This window comes from Eurosta solidaginis, chromosome 3 (genome assembly GCF_040869045.1).
Source record: "Eurosta solidaginis isolate ZX-2024a chromosome 3, ASM4086904v1, whole genome shotgun sequence".
Lineage (NCBI taxonomy): Eukaryota > Metazoa > Arthropoda > Insecta > Diptera > Tephritidae > Eurosta > Eurosta solidaginis.
Window position 1 is genome coordinate 203,377,987 of NC_090321.1, and position 20,219 is coordinate 203,398,205.

At 35.5% G+C, this 20,219-nt stretch overlaps 1 protein-coding gene and 1 non-coding gene across 28 annotated transcripts in view; both read right to left on the reverse strand.

Moving 5' to 3' along the window:
* The window catches only part of LOC137244952 (uncharacterized), a 573,457-nt gene that overhangs the window by 161,075 nt on the left and 392,163 nt on the right, over window positions 1-20,219 (reverse strand). Inside the window, exon 1 of one of the 27 annotated variants that reach the window (XM_067774763.1) lies at window positions 11,869-12,005. The exons of the other annotated variants lie outside the window; for them this stretch is intronic. The gene's annotated coding sequence lies outside the window, so the exon portion shown is untranslated. Of the gene's footprint in view, window positions 1-11,868; window positions 12,006-20,219 lie in introns of those variants that run through there. 27 annotated transcript variants of the gene reach the window in all.
* LOC137247377 (small nucleolar RNA U3) lies at window positions 10,054-10,139 on the reverse strand. Its single transcript, XR_010951841.1, has one exon. It is a non-coding gene; the product is annotated as a small nucleolar RNA U3 (small nucleolar RNA).

Here is a 20,219-nt window from a genome sequence, read left to right on the forward strand (position 1 = left end):
CCTACCATGCAGAGCAACTAATCCATTTATAAAATACTTAAGTTTGCGAATTACAATTAATATCAGCGAAAATGTGTAACAGAGTAAATTTTTGTTCGCGTCGTACATCAAACTCCACTCTGAGCACTTTTGGCACCGTTCTCACTTATTCATTTTTCAATCAGCAGCTGGAGAAGATACTCGTAAATGTGACAGGATTTGCCAAAGCTCTTTGCTAAAGCACTCAAGATGAAAATGAAACGGTGTTGGAGTTGGAGCGGTAAAATTACGAAACGAAATACGCAGCCATTTGAGCTAAATTGCATTAAAGTGATTTCCACTTTACAAAAAAAAAAAAACCAAACAAAAAAATACGCTCAGCGATTGTCTGGCAGTGTGTAATGCGAGGAGGGAGTGCCAGTACCAAATGAATAAGGAAATGCAAAAGTCATAATAAAAGACAAATTTTAAATTTGGGTTGCACTAAAGCCGTGTAACAGGAAACAAACTTGCACAAAAATAGTATTGCCATTTCTCATTTGCATTGCTTTTTGCGCTCCTGCAGCCATCCTCCCGCTCTATTACTTCAATATCACGGTTAAAATGCTACTCCTTTAAGCGCCATGTCCAAACCGTCCAAATTCTGGATGGCTGAAAGCAATTTTAACGTCAAATGGCAATGAGAGCTTTCGGTAGCGCATTACAAATGTATACAGTAGCTACAATAATAAATTTTACTTACTACAACAACAATAAAGCAATATTACGAAAATAGTCTGGTTTCGACTACTGAGCAAAAACAATTGCTGGAGATTTTATTTGATTGTGTGTGTAAGCTCAAGACGATTTAAATAGTTATTTTGCGGTCTCGCATTCTTTTGTTGTCCTCATTGTTGTATTATATCGACTAACTTCGAAAATGTTACGGTATACACGTTTACTCTCTATTGGAATAGGTTGTGTTTCGTATATGACACTGCTGACTTTTAAGTTGATATGTTGCAGCTTTGCTGGTCCTATACGTTGAGCCGACCGTCATATTTATGAAACGCTTTTTTTAGGAAATAAACAAAAAAACTATTCAATTATTTTGTATACTTCCCGAAAATACACTCTGAAATGTAAAGAACTTTCAAGAATTCAGGGCTTTTACGTGTTATATGATCCGTGATCGAAATCCATTTTTTAAATCACAATAGCTCTGAAATGGTTGATCGGATTAGGAAAATTTGTGAATTGGTGCTTACCAGTGCTCTTTAGATTTATACCTTATTTTCATTTTTACGAATCCTTTCACAAATTCATATTTATCGTTTGAGTGATATTGCTTTTCGATGCGTAATCGTATAACACAATGTGGGCCCTGATCAGCACGCTGTGTTAATTTGACGTACGAAATTTAGATATTGAGTAAATCGAATCGCTTTCCGTACATCATCACTGATCAGTTCCTCAACTGTTGTGTATTCGAAATGTTCTTATTCCTCGTGTATTACTAGCACATCTAGTCCTTTTGTTGACACCGCCAGCACATCCATTGCCATGAATACTTTATGCATTGTAGATATGTACATTAGGGTACTTTTTTTTTATTGGTTGAATCAAATGCTTCAGATTCTTTAGAAGCCCTGTGGTCATGCAGAAGATAATACGCAAGACATGATCAAAAAAATCAAACCGATTCTATAAATAATGTAAATATGAAAGTTTGTTATTACCATGCCTTGTCAGTGATTGCATTGTTCCAGTTTTGCATTAAACAAAGGCTTCCAAAGCTATGTTTTGTTTTAATTGTTTGATCACATTCCTTTCGGGATGCTTTTAGGCATACCCTCAAATAGTTCATGAACGAAATCTAGTGGCATACCTTACCATTCTTTATCGGCACATTTTCAAAACACCTACATGCCCTCAGGGTAATTAGCTCAACTAGTTAGCTGCCATTTCAGAAAACTCCTCAAGTTTTCGAACGGATTAAAATCCGTGCTCTGTGCGGGCCTCTTCAGTGTTCAAAAATTTTGACATCTCAACAAAATCTGGACCAATTTGGAGGTATGATTCGGATGGCTGTCGTGTTGAAAAATGATTTTGTCCTCACTACAGTGAAACATGCGCACTATAATTCGCAAACTCATTAGCAAAATATTGTGGAGCCACTTCTGTTTTCAACCACCAACCATCCAATATTCAGAGCGGTGATAAAGCGCTTGCATAGACGCAGCATGTTCCTTTGTTTAAGCATGGCCTCGATTTCTTCTCTTTTGCATTATATCCTGCGCCCAAATATCCAGATAAACGATTTTATTGTAAAATCAATAGGCTTTCCTTTGGGTTGGAAAGCCTGTTGGAATTTAAGGGCCTGTCAATGTTATATATATTCTTAGGCCTATCACCCTTTTGCTACACGCAAGACGACAATATGACTTATTTTTTGTGGATTTGTAGACTGATGGCAAAGCGAAAAATCTTAAAATTTGTGTTGACTATTTCGCTTATTGTACGCATTTCAACCTGTAACCCCAAAAAAAGAATATCATTTGTACGATCAAAATTTCCCGGCATCTAAGTAGGAGCAATACCAGAACAATATGGATAACTACCTTCAAGTTTTATTTTTTAGATCAGGCGTACAAGATTTTTAAATTTTTTTTAGTATTTTGATAGCCAAATAAATTCTAATGAAAATTTAAAGTCCAATTACAGAAATGTTGACCGATGTTATGATCATTGTAACACATTTTATAAATCCTTGTTTATGCTGCACCTTTTGTTATCGTTAGAATCACTGAACTGGCGAACAAATAATTCAAATATTCAGTGAAGCAAAATGTTCTGTATTTACCACACTACTTCGGGTAGCAGTACTTCACAATTTAATTATTCGTGTACTTCGTTTTTAGCTGATTGATTATTCTTCAGCTTTTGCTGCTTATATGCTCTCAGTTTCCTCGTTCGCCTATTTCTCCTAGGGTTTAGACCTTTCACGAACAGCTTTCTCGAACAGTTGTATCTCATAGTTGGTTATTTAGCTAAATACATGTAAATGTGTGAGTAATCTCATTTTACATCACTGTTTCTCTTTCTTCGTCGCTCTTAGCTACTGATTACATATATGTATGTGAAATATTATCTTTGCTCTTAGCTTTGCTGTTCACATGCATGTGTGGTTGCTTGCTTTTCTGTTGTTGTGCATTTATTGACTAACAGCATAGTGATGTTATAAATTCTAATATTTGCCACAGTATTATATAACAAGGGTCATATTACAAATTATTGTTCCAGGTTTGCTCGTCAGCGTGTGTTTACAAAAAATTATTTTTATTAGATAAAGCCAATTTTCAAACAATTTTTGACGATACAGAATTTAACCATTTTACAGTATGCCAAAAAATTGTCTCAAGCCTACTGTAAACACCATAATATACCCATATTGTATACTATCTTCCATATAAGCACAGTTTAACATAAAAATGCATGTAAATACACATACAAACATACTTGTGTACAAAAATTTACTCTCTTGATACTTTGTGGACTTATTGCCAAAATGTTGCAAATGTATTCGAATTTCACGCTTGAGTTATGCTGGAAACTATGATAAAATGACGAATTTGAGAATCACTAGCGCGGAATTAATGTTAAAGGACCCATTGCAGAATTGTTGGCAAGTGAATGAAACATAGAAAGAGAGTAGTTGCTATATACGATAGTCATCTGTACTTATGGCAATGACTAAGTGAATAAAAATTAACAATAACTCAAGATAAATCAAATCTTTTGGGAAAATTGAGTTGCCATAGGAAATAAAATATGTCAAAAGGCGATAGCAGTTCAACTTCAAAAACTAAGTTTAAAAAAATGTCTAAGCTATTATTTCTCTCGAAATTAAATTGGTCTCGTGATAGAATGGGATTGCTGTCGTCATTTACTTAACAGCGTTTCCCCATGGGCTTAGAACTTTGATGTTTAATTTCAAATGGCCCTTTTTATTTAACTTCTTCAATATGAAAAAAGAAATCACATTACTTCATACCAGCACTTATCTAATTTGCGGAGGTGCGTGGCCATATTTTACTTGCGCCATCAAACCTATACCATGAATATGGTGCTTTCTTTAGCCGGAATGCTGCACCATGAAAAGAACGTAAAAACTTCAAATCTCAGTCTATGTCGAGTTATGCAGTCAAATGTGAAAAATATGTTTAATTCAGAATTCAACTGTGAAGTATTTGAATATTGCACAAAAAATGCGCTATTAAATATTATCGTCACTATGGCGAGCAAACTCGAAGGAAGCAAGCGCAAAACTGCAATAAATTTAAAGTAAAGGTATCAGTGGGAATGCAACATTAATTTTAAATCTTAAAAAAAAAACAAAGGGCGTGAGTACCACACTCTTGTGAATTTCGATGTGTTAATATGCAGGCGTTCTCCTAGAAAACATATTTTTCGATTAACTACAGCTCCATCAGTGGTTAAAGTTAAACCAAAACAAAGGTAATTTTAACAAAAACAAATAGTTCCGGGGTTTTGAGAAGAGCCCCGGCGGCTTCTTATCGGTAGCAATCGATTACGGTAAGTTGTAGTAGACATACTATAGAGAGCTGATTATTATGGTCTCGTTATCGGTGTGTTACCGATGAGTCAACGGCTTGTTATCGACTGAAATCAAAAAGGTACATATCTATCTCTTAGCTAACGAGACTCGATGACTCATCAGCATCATTAGCAAATCCATAACATGTCAATGACAAATCAGCAACACTCCCATAATAAATCGACAATTCGAAAATTAGCAAAAAAAAAAAATTGATAACTCGCCGATAGCCTTTTTAATCGATAGCTGACTTAAAACGCTTCGATTAAAAATCAATAACTCGTCTATACCTCGCCGATAACACACCTACATATAGGAGGCAACTAAAGTGCACAGATCCAAAGGTGCTATTGGTAAGAAAAATTGTTTCCATAACGCTACGCCCCCTTAGAAGGAGTGTTTTTCGATAAAAAGAAAAAAATTACTTCTTCCTGCGGCTTATGCTAGTTTTACTAAATTTCGTGTATGGTATAAATCCTAAATCTTGTTAGACAAACTGACTAAGTAGTTTATGACTGTCGTTCTAAAGCTGCCGGGCAACGCACAAAATTTGCTTGATGGTTACCTAGCAACGTCTAGTTGTGTGCGTATCGGGCGATGTCGTGCTAACACGTATTTGTTGTCGGCTTTGCGTTGATAAAAATCAAAATTTTTAGATTCTTTCGCTTGGCAGCTGGTCTATTTGATCGTGGCCGACGTCATTGTTTTGTGAGAACGTGCAATGAGCAACTTCGCGGAAGAAAAAGATTTTACGTTGCGGTTTATTGAAACCTACGAATGCAAAGGTCGGATGGAAAAAAAAATTGCCAAAAATCAGGTAATTTTCTTAGTGGCTTAAGGTTAGCATCTTATTATATTAAAATTGAATAAGCTACAAAACTGCATACCCAAAAAAATTTTTAGAAGAAAGTTGAAAAATTTTTATGAAAATTCGCAAAATTTACAAGCAATAAAAAATCGTTATCCGGTGACATGTTTACGTCTGCACGCTACGAATTTTCAATACAAATGGCGCTTGATGCTTTCTGCTTGTGTGGTGGCTGGGCAAGCGACAATCACCCGATACGCACACAACTACACGTTGCTAGGTAACCATCAAGCAAATTTTGTGCGTTGCCCGGCAGTTTAAAATATGCAGCGATCCTTATAGGCAGACGTTTAACGAAAAGATAATATCAAAAGACAAACTATGAGACCTCTTTGCACTTGCGGAGAATGCGTTGAACCTGTGCCGACATAAGAATCCAAACTAGTCGGCACACGGTGAGGTATTTGATCAATCTAGCTGGCCAAAATTAAAACAGCAGTTATTTATGTTCAAAAAGTGGTTGTCTCACTTCGCTGTTATGAAAGGAAATATTTGACAGTAAATTCACGGTGTTCCGCGCAGAATTACATTGGATAGGGGAATTACATGAGATATGTATATCAATATGGGTATCAAACGAAAAGTATTTTACTCCGCATTTCTATTGACATATTTAAGAAGGGTTGCAACTTAGGATTGCCATCTCACCTTCTTTTTTATATTTCTTTTTAGGCAAGGTTGCCACCTTTTGTCAATAAGGGTATCAGTCTCTTACAAAATTGATCACCACTCAAAAAATCGCGGGTATGTGCAGCCGTTTTTGTTATTAAACTTTGAAACAAACACAAGCTTATATATTGCCAAAAATTACTGACATGATATGCCATGAAAAAAAAAACATATATCTCTTTGTTTGTAAGGTTTTTAAAAAATTTAATATTGAAAAGTAGTAGTGTTACAAGTATAATAACTCAGTTAAAACATGCGGTATAAAAAATCTACCATATGAATTAAAAACACATTTACCCGTCCTAAAAGAAAATGTAACTAGATTTGATTAAGTCTAAACAAGTGAACAAGTATTTAGGTTAGAAGAGTATATTGCTATTTAGTCCAAAAATACATCGAACTGCACACAATTTGTATACAACTTTAGATCTGCGCGGTTAGCTCCGTTGACGTTGACGGCTGATTTGTACCAACATCCCATAGAAGCAAGTCAGTACCTGATAAACCGGTGGCTAGTAACCGGTGGATTGGTGGATGGAAAAACATAATGTTCAGTTGCCTAGCCTCGTACGTACTGTGGTGGTATGAGAGGAAAAAGTCTTAGATTACATTCACTACCAGCTCTTTATTACATCAAAAATAGTTAGTAACTGAAGTCCCAAACAGAAATAAAATGATCGTGAGTGTAGAATAAATCGAATTGCTTTGTTCACACATGAATCGAGGTTCAGTTCTCCCATCGAAACTGCGGGTGCAATACTATTATTAAATGCAAATATGTGTACTTAGGTATCAGTCATGACAAACTATTTACTTGCTTACTTTATAGGGCGCTTAACCATTTTAACGGTTTGGGCCGTCCGATAAATCGCCAAGTCGCTTCTTCGTTGAGTAACCTAACGGCAACTGTTAACAGAAAGGAAGTTTTAATCGTTTTCCACTTGGTCCTTCCGGCGAAGATGAGCCTCTGCTTCCGTTGGCAATAAGAAAAACTGAATAATTTGAGAAAAATATAAACAACGTGCCATCAGTACGGACAAGGCGACACGTGTCTCGATTAAATTTTTTAAATCTCTTCAAAGCCTTTGTCTCGGGAGTGGGATTTGAACCCGCACTCCTACGATGGTTGAAATATTACAAACGCATTCAGCCACGTCATGCCTTAATTTTTGGAATAAGTTTGCAGTGTGTGAATCCGATTTTATCAATCTAAACTTGTTTCATACTCGCACATTTCCCATTTAGCACACCACAAAATGGTTGATTGTCTGGGCAATAAATCGATTTTATGGTTTGAAAAGATTTGAGTATTTTTTTTTTTTTATTATTTTTGTGATTTTCCGATGTTGATGCTTTTTTCATGACAATCACATCAATCTTCTGCTCATTGATGTATACAAATTGTTTGTTGTTGTAATGAATGTTGAGCTACCACACTATTGATTTGAATACGTCCAACTAGCAATAGCCTTAGCATGGCTGATTTAAAATAAATTCAATTCATTCATCTTCTTCGGCAAACCAGCATTTAGTCATGTTGCACCACTCCGCACAAATGGGCGCTAGATATGCAGCGTGAGATATTTAAGTGCAAAGTAAATTAGGGGGCGGTGAAAACAGTGGGGTTTTTGATATTGGAAACTACAAGTTTTTTTGCCTTAATTTTAGTTCTGTTCAAGATTAACAAAGGTGTGCATTTTTGAAGTCTTTTAAAGTACAATCCACCGCTGAGATTGTTTTTGTTGTTGTCGTGGCGAAAAGATACTCCCGTAGGTTTTGTGAGTTCTAATGATGCTGATTGTGTTTTGCCTTACAGGGAGCCGGTAGAGTCTGAAACGTGACCTTTTTATATACTAAGGCAGCTTAAGGTGATATGATCATCTTCTCTATCTGTAAAAATTTGCAATCGTCAGAGTCTCGTATGCAAAATTTTTTACCCAATTCATAACACTAAATGGATTAGCTACATAAGTTAGAGAGTGAAGTGTTGTGCATTTAATACAGTTTTACAGAATTCATAATAGTTTGAACCCACTGTGCAATAGCTTCATTTCACATCACGTTAGCTACATCAGCAAAAAAGATGCATCGAAAATTCAATTTGTCCAGCTGTCAATTTATGTTTAAACAAATTTCACTTGCCCATTTCGACATTTTCGCTTTTGTGTGAAAATTAAATCAGCAGGTGGAAGGAAGAGAGTTAGTTAAATGTAGAACTTGAGATGCAGCTAAAGAAATCGTTTGTCAATAGCAAGCTATGCCAATGTGTGCGGTACTATAAATGTTTTCAAAATAAATGTAGTTATGTTAAGATGTAACTTCTAATACATATACTCAAATCATATATACTCGTATGAATGGGATATTCAGTCTAGACGCTTTATAAAATTACGTTTTAGTAGCAATATTTTTTCATGAAAATCTTATTAAAAGGCCCTTAAAATAAGCCTTCTAAATTGTATTCATGTTCTTCATTAGCTCCAAAAAGTTTCAAAAACATTGAAAATGTTAAAATGAAATGAAGTCTTCAGAAAGAGCCAAGGCGGAGTTCTTAGTAGGGAGCTGAAAGCCCAGCAAGGGCTGTCGTAAATCGTTAAGAACTTATTGAACGAAGAACATAAAAGCATCTCAAACAAAGATGAAAGTCCAAGACTAGCTGTTATTTATGTGTAAACATCTTTGATTACGGAATCTAGAATGTAAGTGTAAAGTAGGTGTAAATGTAAGCGTGGCGTTTGGAAGTGCTATGCTGTATGGGTAATTACAGAGTGTTAGCGTAGTGTAGCATAGGGAAGTGAAGGCGTATTGTGTAGTTAATTGAAAAACATATCGATCATATATAAAGGAAAAAGTAGTATGTCGTTATATAGGAAAGTAAGTTAATTTAAGGAATATTAAACAGAAGAAGAGGAAGAAGAAAAGGAGCTGTATAATAAAGATAATGATGTTGATGGTAACAATGATGTTTAAAGTTATCGTTGCGTTTGCGAAGCCAAGGCAAGGGGGCAAGAAAGGGAAAAGAAAGGAAAGGAAAGGAAGGGAAAGGAGAGGAAAGAAAAGGAAAGGAAAGGAAAGAAAAGAAAAGGAAATGAAATGAAAGAAAAGGAAAGGAAATGAAAGGAAAGGAAAAGAAAGGAAAGGAAAGGAAACGAATGGAAAGGAGAGGAAAGGAAAGGAAAGGAAAGGAAAGGCAAGGAAAGAAATAAGAAGGGAGAGAAAAGGAAAGGCAAGGAAAGGAAAAAGAAGGGAGAGGAAAGGAAATATCAAAAGACAAAAACGAAGCCGAAACTGAAACCGGAGAGCGTATTATCAATTCCTTATCGAAGTGCTAAAGGGTTGTGATCGATTAGTTATCGGTTTGTTACTGATGGAATATGAGCAGGTTATCTTCTTGGTATCGAAAACAAAGAATACCGGTAAGTTATAAATTTTTAGCAAATAGTTATCGGTTTTAATCGAAATGTTTTCGATTAAGAAAAGTTATCGATTTGATATCCAAAAGTTATAGATTTATTTTCAAAGAGTAGAAGAAAATTAGAAACGACTTTAATAAATATTACGCTTCAAGATAAGACGATATAACCCTGGGAGTCAAGAGGTTGATAAGCGCAATACAAAGCTATATGGCTTCAAAGCTTCCGCAACCCAATTGTCAACCTCACCTATGCGAAGGGGAATATGAATATATCATACACATATTTAGCAGGCGAGGCTCTGGCGACCCCAACTTCCTCATGCAACTAGGGGGTGGGGAGGTCCCAGAAGGTTTAATGTGACCATATTAATAATAACCGAGATGTTTAGGCTAGTACCTTAATGGTGCTTTGTTACCGGAACGTACCGGATTTGTATCCGGCATAAGTCCATCAACATTGATAACACTCCCCAAAGCCTTCGGGGAGTATCTTAATCGTTAATATAATAACAAAAACGATATAAGCCCTCGTCGCGGGTGCAGGAGCTTTCATTTCGCAACGAACGTAAATGAAGACTGACTACAGAAATGATCCTGTGAAGTATTGTCTAGGATACTAGGAATCACGTGGGACCTATATCTTAATTCTCTCTCACTGCCTATAGTTCTGGGGACCGCAATTGGGCCGGAGCCGAAGGGTTGGCGCCAGGGAGCAGAAATGGGAGAACATGCTATACAGGTATATACGGATGGTTCCAAATTAGCGGAAGTGGTCGGGTTTGCTGTTTACTGTATCGATCCAGAAATAAGTAGATGTTACAGGCTACCAAATACCTGCACGGTCTTTCAGGCGGAAAAGTTCTGGAGGAAGCGTGCTTAAGCTGCAGTCGCGTCAATATATTTATTAAAAGGCAGGCGGCGATTAAGGCAATAATATCACACAGTGCTTCATTAGGAAGTGTTCTGGAATGTAAAGAAGCATTGGATAAATTTTGCTCAGGCTGAAGCATACATCTTTGCGGTGTTACCGGCCGTAAAGACATAGAGGATAACGAGAAGGTCGATGAGTTGGTAAAGGAGGGGCAACACTCGCTGAATCGACGGTAAACGTCTTAATCTATTTGGGAGAAATCAAGATCCATCCAAGAAAGATCCATCAAGCAGGAAATGTGGGGACGGAAGCGCTGCAACATTTCTAAAGCCATGTGCGAATCCCACGATATACGACTCACAACGTGTCTCATATTTCGGAAGAGAAAAGACTTAAGGCTTACGGACACTGTTATTTTCTGAGCGAATTAAAAAGTAGAAAAATATATTAAATTTGTTAAACGCAATACAAATTGAAACAAATAACGGTGGGTTTCTGTTTAAAAAAAATAGCTGTAAAATATAAAGAAAATTATAATTATTTTTGACTTTTATAGTAAAACTCAAAAAAGTAGAAAAAAATCCATTTAACGTTAAATAAAAACAAATGTAAGTCGCGATAGCCTCCGAAAAGATTTTGGGTGAGCTTCTCTTCTTTGGGTCGTGGTCCTTTTTAAATTTTTCCTACAAATTGGGAGGACGAACTTGATTTATGACGACTCCGAACAGTATCTGTAAGGCAGATGAGTTCACACTGAGCGCTTTTCATGGCAGAAATACATTCGGAGTGCTTCACACCGCGGCGGTGTTATCGTTAGTCGATTTAATAAGGAGACAAGAAACTACTTCTTGTGAAGGGGGACTAACGCATTTCGTATGAATTTTTCATTTTAATGATAAAAAAACGCATGATGCCTCGTAAGTTGGTGATCTTTTTGGTTTTTCTAATCTTATATATAAATTTTATAATTTTTGTGAAAATCAGGCGAATATATATATATATGCACATTTTCTCTAATTCTCTAAATTTACATACTTCCTCATATCCTCACACTTATATTTAACTGAACCCTTGAAAAACTTTCATTCTAATCTTAATGGCTCATCTTAGCAAATAAGTATCTAAACTCTTTTTGTAAAGTGTTTGTAAAATTTCTCTCTCTCGTTTGTTTGTTTTATTCACATTATGCTTTTAAACTGCCATTTCTTTTACAATCAAATTGCAAATACGAAGACTTTTCCAATTAGTTCCGCTTGAAATGAAAACTCGTTGAAAAGTTTAATTCGTTGCTTTATGCTTCTATTTTATTTTTATTCTTTGAATGAATAATCACTAGAACGCAAATTTCGTATGGATAGAAATGAACAAAAATATGTTAAATAATTGAATTGCCTCTGCAATGGTGGCGCAGGTTGCTGACAACCATCTCAGAGAAAAATTATATTGAGAGTGAAACTCAATTTACTTACTTCTCACTTAATTGACGCTTAACCATTTAAATGACTGTGGTCGTCCAACAAAGCACGCCAGTCGCTTTTTCGCTCTGCTAATTGTCGCCAATCGGCCATACCAAGATAATTTAAACCCTTTTCCACCTGGTTCTTCCAGTGCAGTGAGGGTCGCCGTCTTCTTCTACTTCTATAGGCGGGTGCCGAAAAATATACTCAATTAAAAGGAGCGTCATTTATCATTCGTATATCATGGCCTAGCCAACGTAGCCGCCGCATTTTAATTCGCTGGACTATGTTGATTTAGAAAGTCCGTAAATCTTTCGAAAAACCTTTCTTTCGAATACTCCCAGAGCCGCTTCATCTGATGTTGTTATGGTTGATGCTTCTGCACCATATAGCAGGTCGGCTACGATAAGTAACTTGTAGAACATTTATTGGCAAGAGTGATTCTTCGCCGGATTTCATGGAACTGATGTTATTGTTTGTGTTGATGATGGTTCCCAAATAAACGAAGTATTTTACTTTTTCGAAATTATGGCTGCCAATAGTAGCGGGGTTTTTCTTATTCTTTTCTTGATGATAACAGTTACTTCATTTTGTCCTCATTCACAATTCACCATCCCAACCCACTTCAAGCCTGAAAAATACAACTTTTGTCTAACCAAGCGGATAATCTCTTACAATAATGAATTTGAATAAAAATTACAAAGAAATAATAAATGAGCTCTTAAACATAAGTAATTCGACGATGATTTGCACAAACACTCATACTTCTTTGCTATTTGCATGTTGACATACATTTTATTTTATGTTCAACGAAATCATTAATCTTTACAAGGAACGCTGCCACACCCATTTTACACACATTAGCAATTTCAACAGCTATTGTAGTTTATTACGTATGAATATTTGAAAAAATAAAAGAAAAACATTATTCAAACTTTCGTGTCGGCAATTCTTATTAACTTTAAGTAATAGCACTTCAACTAAACATAATCGTGGTCTCCTGAGAGGTGACATGGCGTATACGCAACATACTAAGCCCATAAGGGAGGATATTCAGATTTGCTAATTTGCACTTTTATGAATTTGTCGCTCTATTATTTAACGATAACGACAAGGCATATGGGTAAGACGACGACGATGAATTGCAAGATAAAGTCGTCCTTATTCTCCTTGAAGTTTTATCGCAGCAAGTTTTGATTTTGTATTATTATATTTTACAAATTTACGCCTTTGAGATAATTTGTTTCTCCTATCGATCAGATGACTTCCACATCCGCTCTGGCTTTTTCCAGCCTGCGGAACGCCCACACCACCAGGCTGGCAAACACGACTGGAAGAAAACTAAAAAGTGATAGTTTCCGCGCCTATGAAAAGACTCCAAAATGACTCCTTTATAAAAAATACAATGCAAAAATTTACGGCTTTCACAAATTGATTATAAATATGACGCGAAAAAGACTTTAAACTGATTATTTCTGCAATCAAAAGAACAATCAAAAACAAGTAAGGAAAGCTAAGTTCGGGTGTAACCGAACATTACATACTCAACTGAGAGCTTTGGAGACAGAATAAGGGAAAATCACCATTTAGCAAAATGAACCTAGGGTAACCCTGGAATGTGTTTGTATGACATGTGTATCAAATGAAAGGTGTTAATGATTATTTAAAACGTAGTGGGTCTTAGTTCTATAGGTGGACGCCTGTTCGATATATCGCAATAAGGGTGGACCAGGGGTGACTCTAGAATGTGTTTTTACAATATGAGTATCAAATTAAAAGTATTAATGAGGGTTTTAAAAGGGAGTAGCCCTTAGTTGTATGTGTGAAGGCGTTTTCGAGATATCGAACAAAATGTGGACCAGGGTGACCCAGAATATCTTCTGTCGGGTACCGCTAATTTATTTATATATTTCATACCACGAACAGTATTCCTGCCAAGATTCCAAGGGCTTTTTTCATTTTCTTCTACTTAATATGGTAGGTGTCACACCCATTTTACAAAGGTTTTTCTAAAGTTATATTTTGAGTCAAAAAACCAATCCAATTACCATGTTTCATCTCCTTTTTCATATATGGCATTTTTTTTCATTTTTCGTAATTTTCGATATCGGAAAAGTGGGCGTGGTCATAGTCGGATTTCAGCCATATTTTATACCAAGATAAAGTGTGAACTAAGTTTAGTTAAGATATATCGTTTTTTGCGAAAGTTATCGTGTTAACGGCCGAGCGGAAGGACAGACGGTCGACTGTGTATAAAAACTGGGCGTGGCTTCAACCGATTTCGCCCATTTCACAGAAAACAGTTATCGCCATAAAGTCTATGCCCCTACCAAATTTCACATGGATTGGTTAATTTTTGTTCGACTTATGGCGTTAAAAGTATCCTAGAGGAATTAAATGAAAAAGGGCAGAGTTACGCCCATTTTGAAATTTTCTTTTATCTTTGTATTTTGTTGCACCATATCATTACTGGATTCGAATGTTGACATAATTTACTTTTATACTGTAAAGATATTAAATTTTTTGTTAAAATTTGACTTAAAAAAATGTTCGTCATCCCATTTCGCTAATTTTTATTTAGCACACATATAGTAATAGGAGTAACTTGCCTACTAAATTTCATCATGATATCTTTAACGACATCCAAATTACAGCTTGCAAAACTTTTAAATTACCTTCTTTTCAAAGTGGGCGGTGCCAAGCCCATTGTCCAAAATTTTTCAAATTTTCTATTTTGCGTCATATGTTCAACGCACCTACCAAGTTTCATCGCTTTATCCGTCTTTTGTAATGAATTATCGCACTTTTTCGGTTTTTAGAAATTTTCGATATCGAAAAAGTGGGCGTGGTTGTAGTCCGATTTCGTTCATTTTAAAGAGCGATCTGAGATGAGCACCCAGGAACCTACATACCAAATTTCATCAAGATACCTAAAAATTTACTCAAGTTATCGTGTTTACAGACGGACGGACATACATGGCTAAATGAATTTATTTTTTCACCCAGATCATTTTGATATATAGAAGTCTATATCTGTCTCGATTAGTTTATGCCGTTACGGATTACCGTTATGTGAAAAAAGTTAATATACTCTGTGAGCTCTCCTCAGCTGAGTATAATTACTCTCTGCTTTGGGTTTGAATTGATTTTTTAAAAAAGCAATACAAAATTTAAAGCGGTCAAAAGTCGAGTATAAAGAAAGATGGAAGAAGACTTGAACTGATCATGTCAAGTAGGGGGACTCAAAAAGAGCTCTCTCCCAAGATAGCGAGGTTTTTTACTAAAAATACTAAATCAATATGAATAGCGATGATTAATTGACTGCAAATACGAGAGTTGTAAAAAGTGATCATTTCCGCTTAAAAGATAAGATCTAAAATTGGCTCCCTCCTAGGGCTGCGAAGTGGTTTTTTGAGAAGACTATAAAAAATTTAGAACACCAACCAATAATTCCCAAAATGTTGCGAAGAAGACTCAATCGGAATATTTCCGTTCTTAAAGGATGGCACAAAAGCGATTCCCTCCTACGCTTGCGTAGTGAGTTACTGTGAAAAGAATAACAAAGCTATACAGTTATCACAAATGATTTTATCCGCTACTAAAAGATGACTCGAAAATGACTCTTGTAAGTTAATGAAGTGATTTATTGAAAATATAATAACGAAATGTGCAGCGATGACTAATGTTTATAAATGCGAATACTTGGAACTGATTATTTTAGGGATTAAGGAGAGAGTCAAAAGTAACTCTCCTTCAACTGCATAATGGATTATTTAAAATATGATAGCGAAATGTACAGCGACCACAAATTGATTATAATTACGACTCCAAGAACGATAAGAGACTTATTTCCACCAAAAAGTAAGACTCAAAAATGACTCCTCCTACCATTGCGGAATGATTGTTTGAAAATACTATAACGAAATATGCAGTGTTACAAATACGCTTTCAACGAAACTCAAATTGATTAATTTTGAAAATGTACAGCGATAACAAAATGTTCATAAAGACGACTTGAAACATATTAAAAACACCTGAAAGATGACTCACAAAAAATTCCTTCTACGCGTACGTGGTGTTTTATTGAAAATGCAATAACAAAATATATAGCGATCACAAATGATAAAACCCTAAAAATCGATTTTGTCCGCTGTTAAAAAAAAATAGTCAAAATTGGGCTTTTGCAAAAATCCAATAACAAAGTGCACAGCGATCACAAATTGATCATAAATAACGGATCGAAGAAGGCAGCTGTAATTCAAATGAATTTTCACTGAGAAGCTCATCATGGCAAGCAAACACTCGGAGTGTTTGCCAAACCGACGAGCAATCATGCCTAGAAAAACTTTTTTCTGAACAGTAAATTTTGGTGGGAAGAGCACGCTATAATGGCTCCACGGCGGCCGAAGGCAAAAAGAAACAATGCATACAATTCCAATTAGATAAAGTTTAAACATGATTAAATAATTAGTCTCAAATCAATTTGGTTATTTTTACAGCTGAGCCTGATTTACCTACTAACTAAACAATAATAACCAACACTGCTTTCCTAAAATTAATGAAGTCCCAAAATCCCTTGCGTGGGTGTTTCGAATGCGTGTAGCGCTTGAGTTTAGCGGACAGAAATTAATGAACTCGCAGAAATGAATACTGCCAAATAATTATACACAGCTACATTAACACACACTTAAACAAATAATATAAGAACAAATGTAATCACTTTAGCGCATTCACCATTCGCCAAATTAGATCTTGTTGGCAGAATATGCTTGTTGCTACAATTTGTCCAAAACCTCCGCATGCTGCTTTTTCTCTCCCTTCACTGCTCCGTCCAAAATTTACAAATTACTTAATCAGCAGTTGCAAATGTGGTTGCTAATGTTTCACATCCGATTAGTAGTTGTTGTTGTTATTATTGTATCAACTCATTTGCTATTTCCATTTTATAGTCGACTACAGCTTTACTATTTAAAGCCGATTTGTATGTTTATTTGTGCTATTGCAATTCCATGCAGGAAAAAAGGTGGAAATTAAATAAAACAATCATTGCGGCAAGTTTGTGTGAGTAAATGTGTGTATGTGTGTGTGTGTCATTACGCTTCCTTTATACATTCACTAACTTTGGGCATTACTTGTGCTAACATATGCCATTGATTTATGTTTTAGCGTTTTTTCTATATTTATCCGGGTCAAAACTTATTTATCTTGGATTGAATATTTAAAATTTAATATTAAATTGTTTTATTTTATTTTTCGTTCACTTCCCTTAGATTTTGCATTAAATTTCCGCTTCATGTTGCAAATTAGTTTTTGTGATTTATTTGGTTTCGTTAGTTGAACAGATCCATAGCTACATAAATAGATGTATTTGCTGCTTCTAGATTATGTAGACGTGTGCGTGTATTTAATTAGTTAGGTGTGCATAAAACTTAACTTTTCAATTGGTAATTACATATTTATTTAAATTACAAGCAATTAATTAGGGATTTGGTTTTATTACATTAATGCTTATGTTATGAACTCAGGGATTTAAATAATGGTGAATATTTTTTTCTCATAATAAAAATTAAAACACTATTATCAGGTGCTCTCAGAATGCTATCTTTTCCAGCGAAAACGTTTTATCTCAGCGGTCGTAATGCTGCTAATATCTGAAACGTACCACCACCATCGATAACAATCCCCACAATGTTCAGAAAATGTAATGAAATGAAAATCTGTACGACCTGAAAGCTCTCTTGCATGCTTGATTTCCCTGCACTCTTCAGCTTACTCTTCTTTCTCCTCTCAAACTTCTGCCTCTGCATATTAACTTCTTCTTCATTTGCTTTATCGTTTTTTTCTCATTCTACTCCCATTGCTCTTTTTTTATCTACTCTCTTTCTTTATACAGTTCTCCTTTTTTCTCTCTATCTGTCTTTCTTTTATCTTCCTTTCTCATTTTCATTTTCATTTCTATTTCTCTTTATCTTTTTTTAACTATTTTTATTTCTCTTCATACTTCTCGCTATCTTCCTTTTTCTCATTCTCTTAAGCTTTCTTTCACACTTTCTCTCTCCACTTCTCTTCCTCTTTTTACCTCTCTTCCTTCTTCTACTTCTCTTCCTATTTTTAATTTTTTTTTCTCTCATTTTCCTATCTTTGTGTTTCTCTTTGCCTTTTTCTTTTTATTTATTACTCCACTTGACTTCTCTTTTTCTTCTTCTTTTCTTTTTTCTTCCCTTTTTCTAATTTTTTTCCCTTTTTCTTCGTCTCTATCTTCCCTATTCTTTTCCTTTCATCTCACTTTTCCTTTTTATTTTCCTTTTTTTATTTCTTTTTCTATTCCAATTCCTATTCCTGTTTCTATTCATATTCCCATTTCTACCCATATTCCTACCCCAGCGGGTTAGGGGGTTAGAATATACCCGCGGTAGGTATGCCTGTCACAAGAGGCGACTAAAATACCAAATAGATTCAAGGGGTTGTGTAGCGCAACCTTTTCAGGTTGCCAGCGCAATATATAGCTTCTACAAACCCAATTGGCAACCTCACCTATCCATGGCGAATCCTGTTACATTAACAACAGAGGCTCCCGCGACTCCGAAGTCCTCATGGATCTAAGGGGTGCGAGGGCGGTATGGCCTAGAAGGTCGCATGTGGTCATAACAAATCGTTCCCGAGATGGTCGGACTTGGTACCGGAACGGATCTGCATCCGGCTAAGGACCGTCAACATCGATAACACTCCCTAAGACCTTCGGGGAGTGTCCTTATCGCTACAACAACAACAAAAACAACAGCCCATAGTCCTATTCCAATTCTTTATCATATTAGTATTCCTTTTCCTTTTCTAATTTTTATTTATTTTGTTATTAAAGTGCCCAATAACCCTCGGTCCATGTTGTTAATACCTACGACCTCACCCTGAAAGACGCTGCAGTGCATCCTAATTCTGGTTAACGTTGTTCTCTTTCAAGACAATAGCTATGTTTTTTCTACATGTATATACATATGCACTTAAACTTTTTAAAACTGCATAACTTTATCAGCCATTATGAAATTTTTTGCATAAATTTAGTAAAAAAATCGTGTGTCTCCACTATTCTCTATTTTCGGTTTTTGTATGCGTTATACGCTAAGACCAAGGTTCGTATCTCCAATACTTCTCCATACACAACCACTAAGAAAAGCACAGCTTATGATTGCATTTTGGCTTTTCTTGATTGTTTTGGTGCATCCACTACGCGTTTGCTGTAACAAAAAGGACGGATCTTGTTACGGATTACGGCCACTTCAGGCATTTTTACGCTACTATAGAATACGAGTATCATTCGATAGATATTACTGATGATATCTGTTCCGTCCTATTAAAGAATGTGGGTATCTTTTTTCGTAAAATATTTATTTACATAGCTGATACCAAATAAATTTTATTATTCAAATTTTTTTAATTCAATTTCGGTCTTTCGGAAAAAGAATACCACAGCTCATAATATATTAAAGGGTAGTAGTTGGCAAAAGCAGTGTTGCAATTAAAGCACGAAAAATTCAAAACTTAGCTAGTAAGTACGGCAGTGTTTCTGGCTGTGCAGAAGACCTCATACCTTTCACGAATGTAGCTGACCAAAAATGTATCGAGATTTCAAAAGCTGATAAAAGGGCAATCAGTTGTATGGGATATATTTTTTATAAACGATCTATCTTAACAATTTTTTCAGACAACGATTCATGCCATATAAGTAAACATCCCGTGTAATTTCAAGCTCTTAGTAGTTAAAATGAGGAAGAAAATACGTTAAACCTCTTATCTGAACAATCGGTTTTATTGAATATATTTTATATATACAACCGCTCTTGACAGTTTTCAGACAACAAAGTATGCCTTATATGTAATCATCCTATGATTTCGATTTTCCAGCTGTTCAAATGAGAAGTAAATGACAAAAGACTCTAATTTTCGAAAAAACGGTTTTATGGGGGATGTATGTTATTGTGGAAGGATCCGGTTGTTTCCGACAAATAATCAATTGCACACCCAAATATATCAGCTCATGAAATTTCATCAAAATATCTCAAAAAATTAGGGACCATTCTGAATTCAAACACAAGGGCAGACGGACGGAAAAGGCTAAATCAACTCAGCTCGTTATCCTGGTCATTTCGATATACTTCTTTGTGGGTCTATCTCTTCTCCATCAAGGATTTACAATTTCAAGATGCGTGACAAACTTAATATCCCATTTGATTTTCATCAAAGGTATACAAATTTGAAAAACCATCCAATTGCCCTTATTTGTGTAACTTTTTCTTTATGTTCTCCCAGCCTTTAACTTCGAAATCGACTCCATTATTAAGTGCACAACATTTGTTTTATTATCTGAC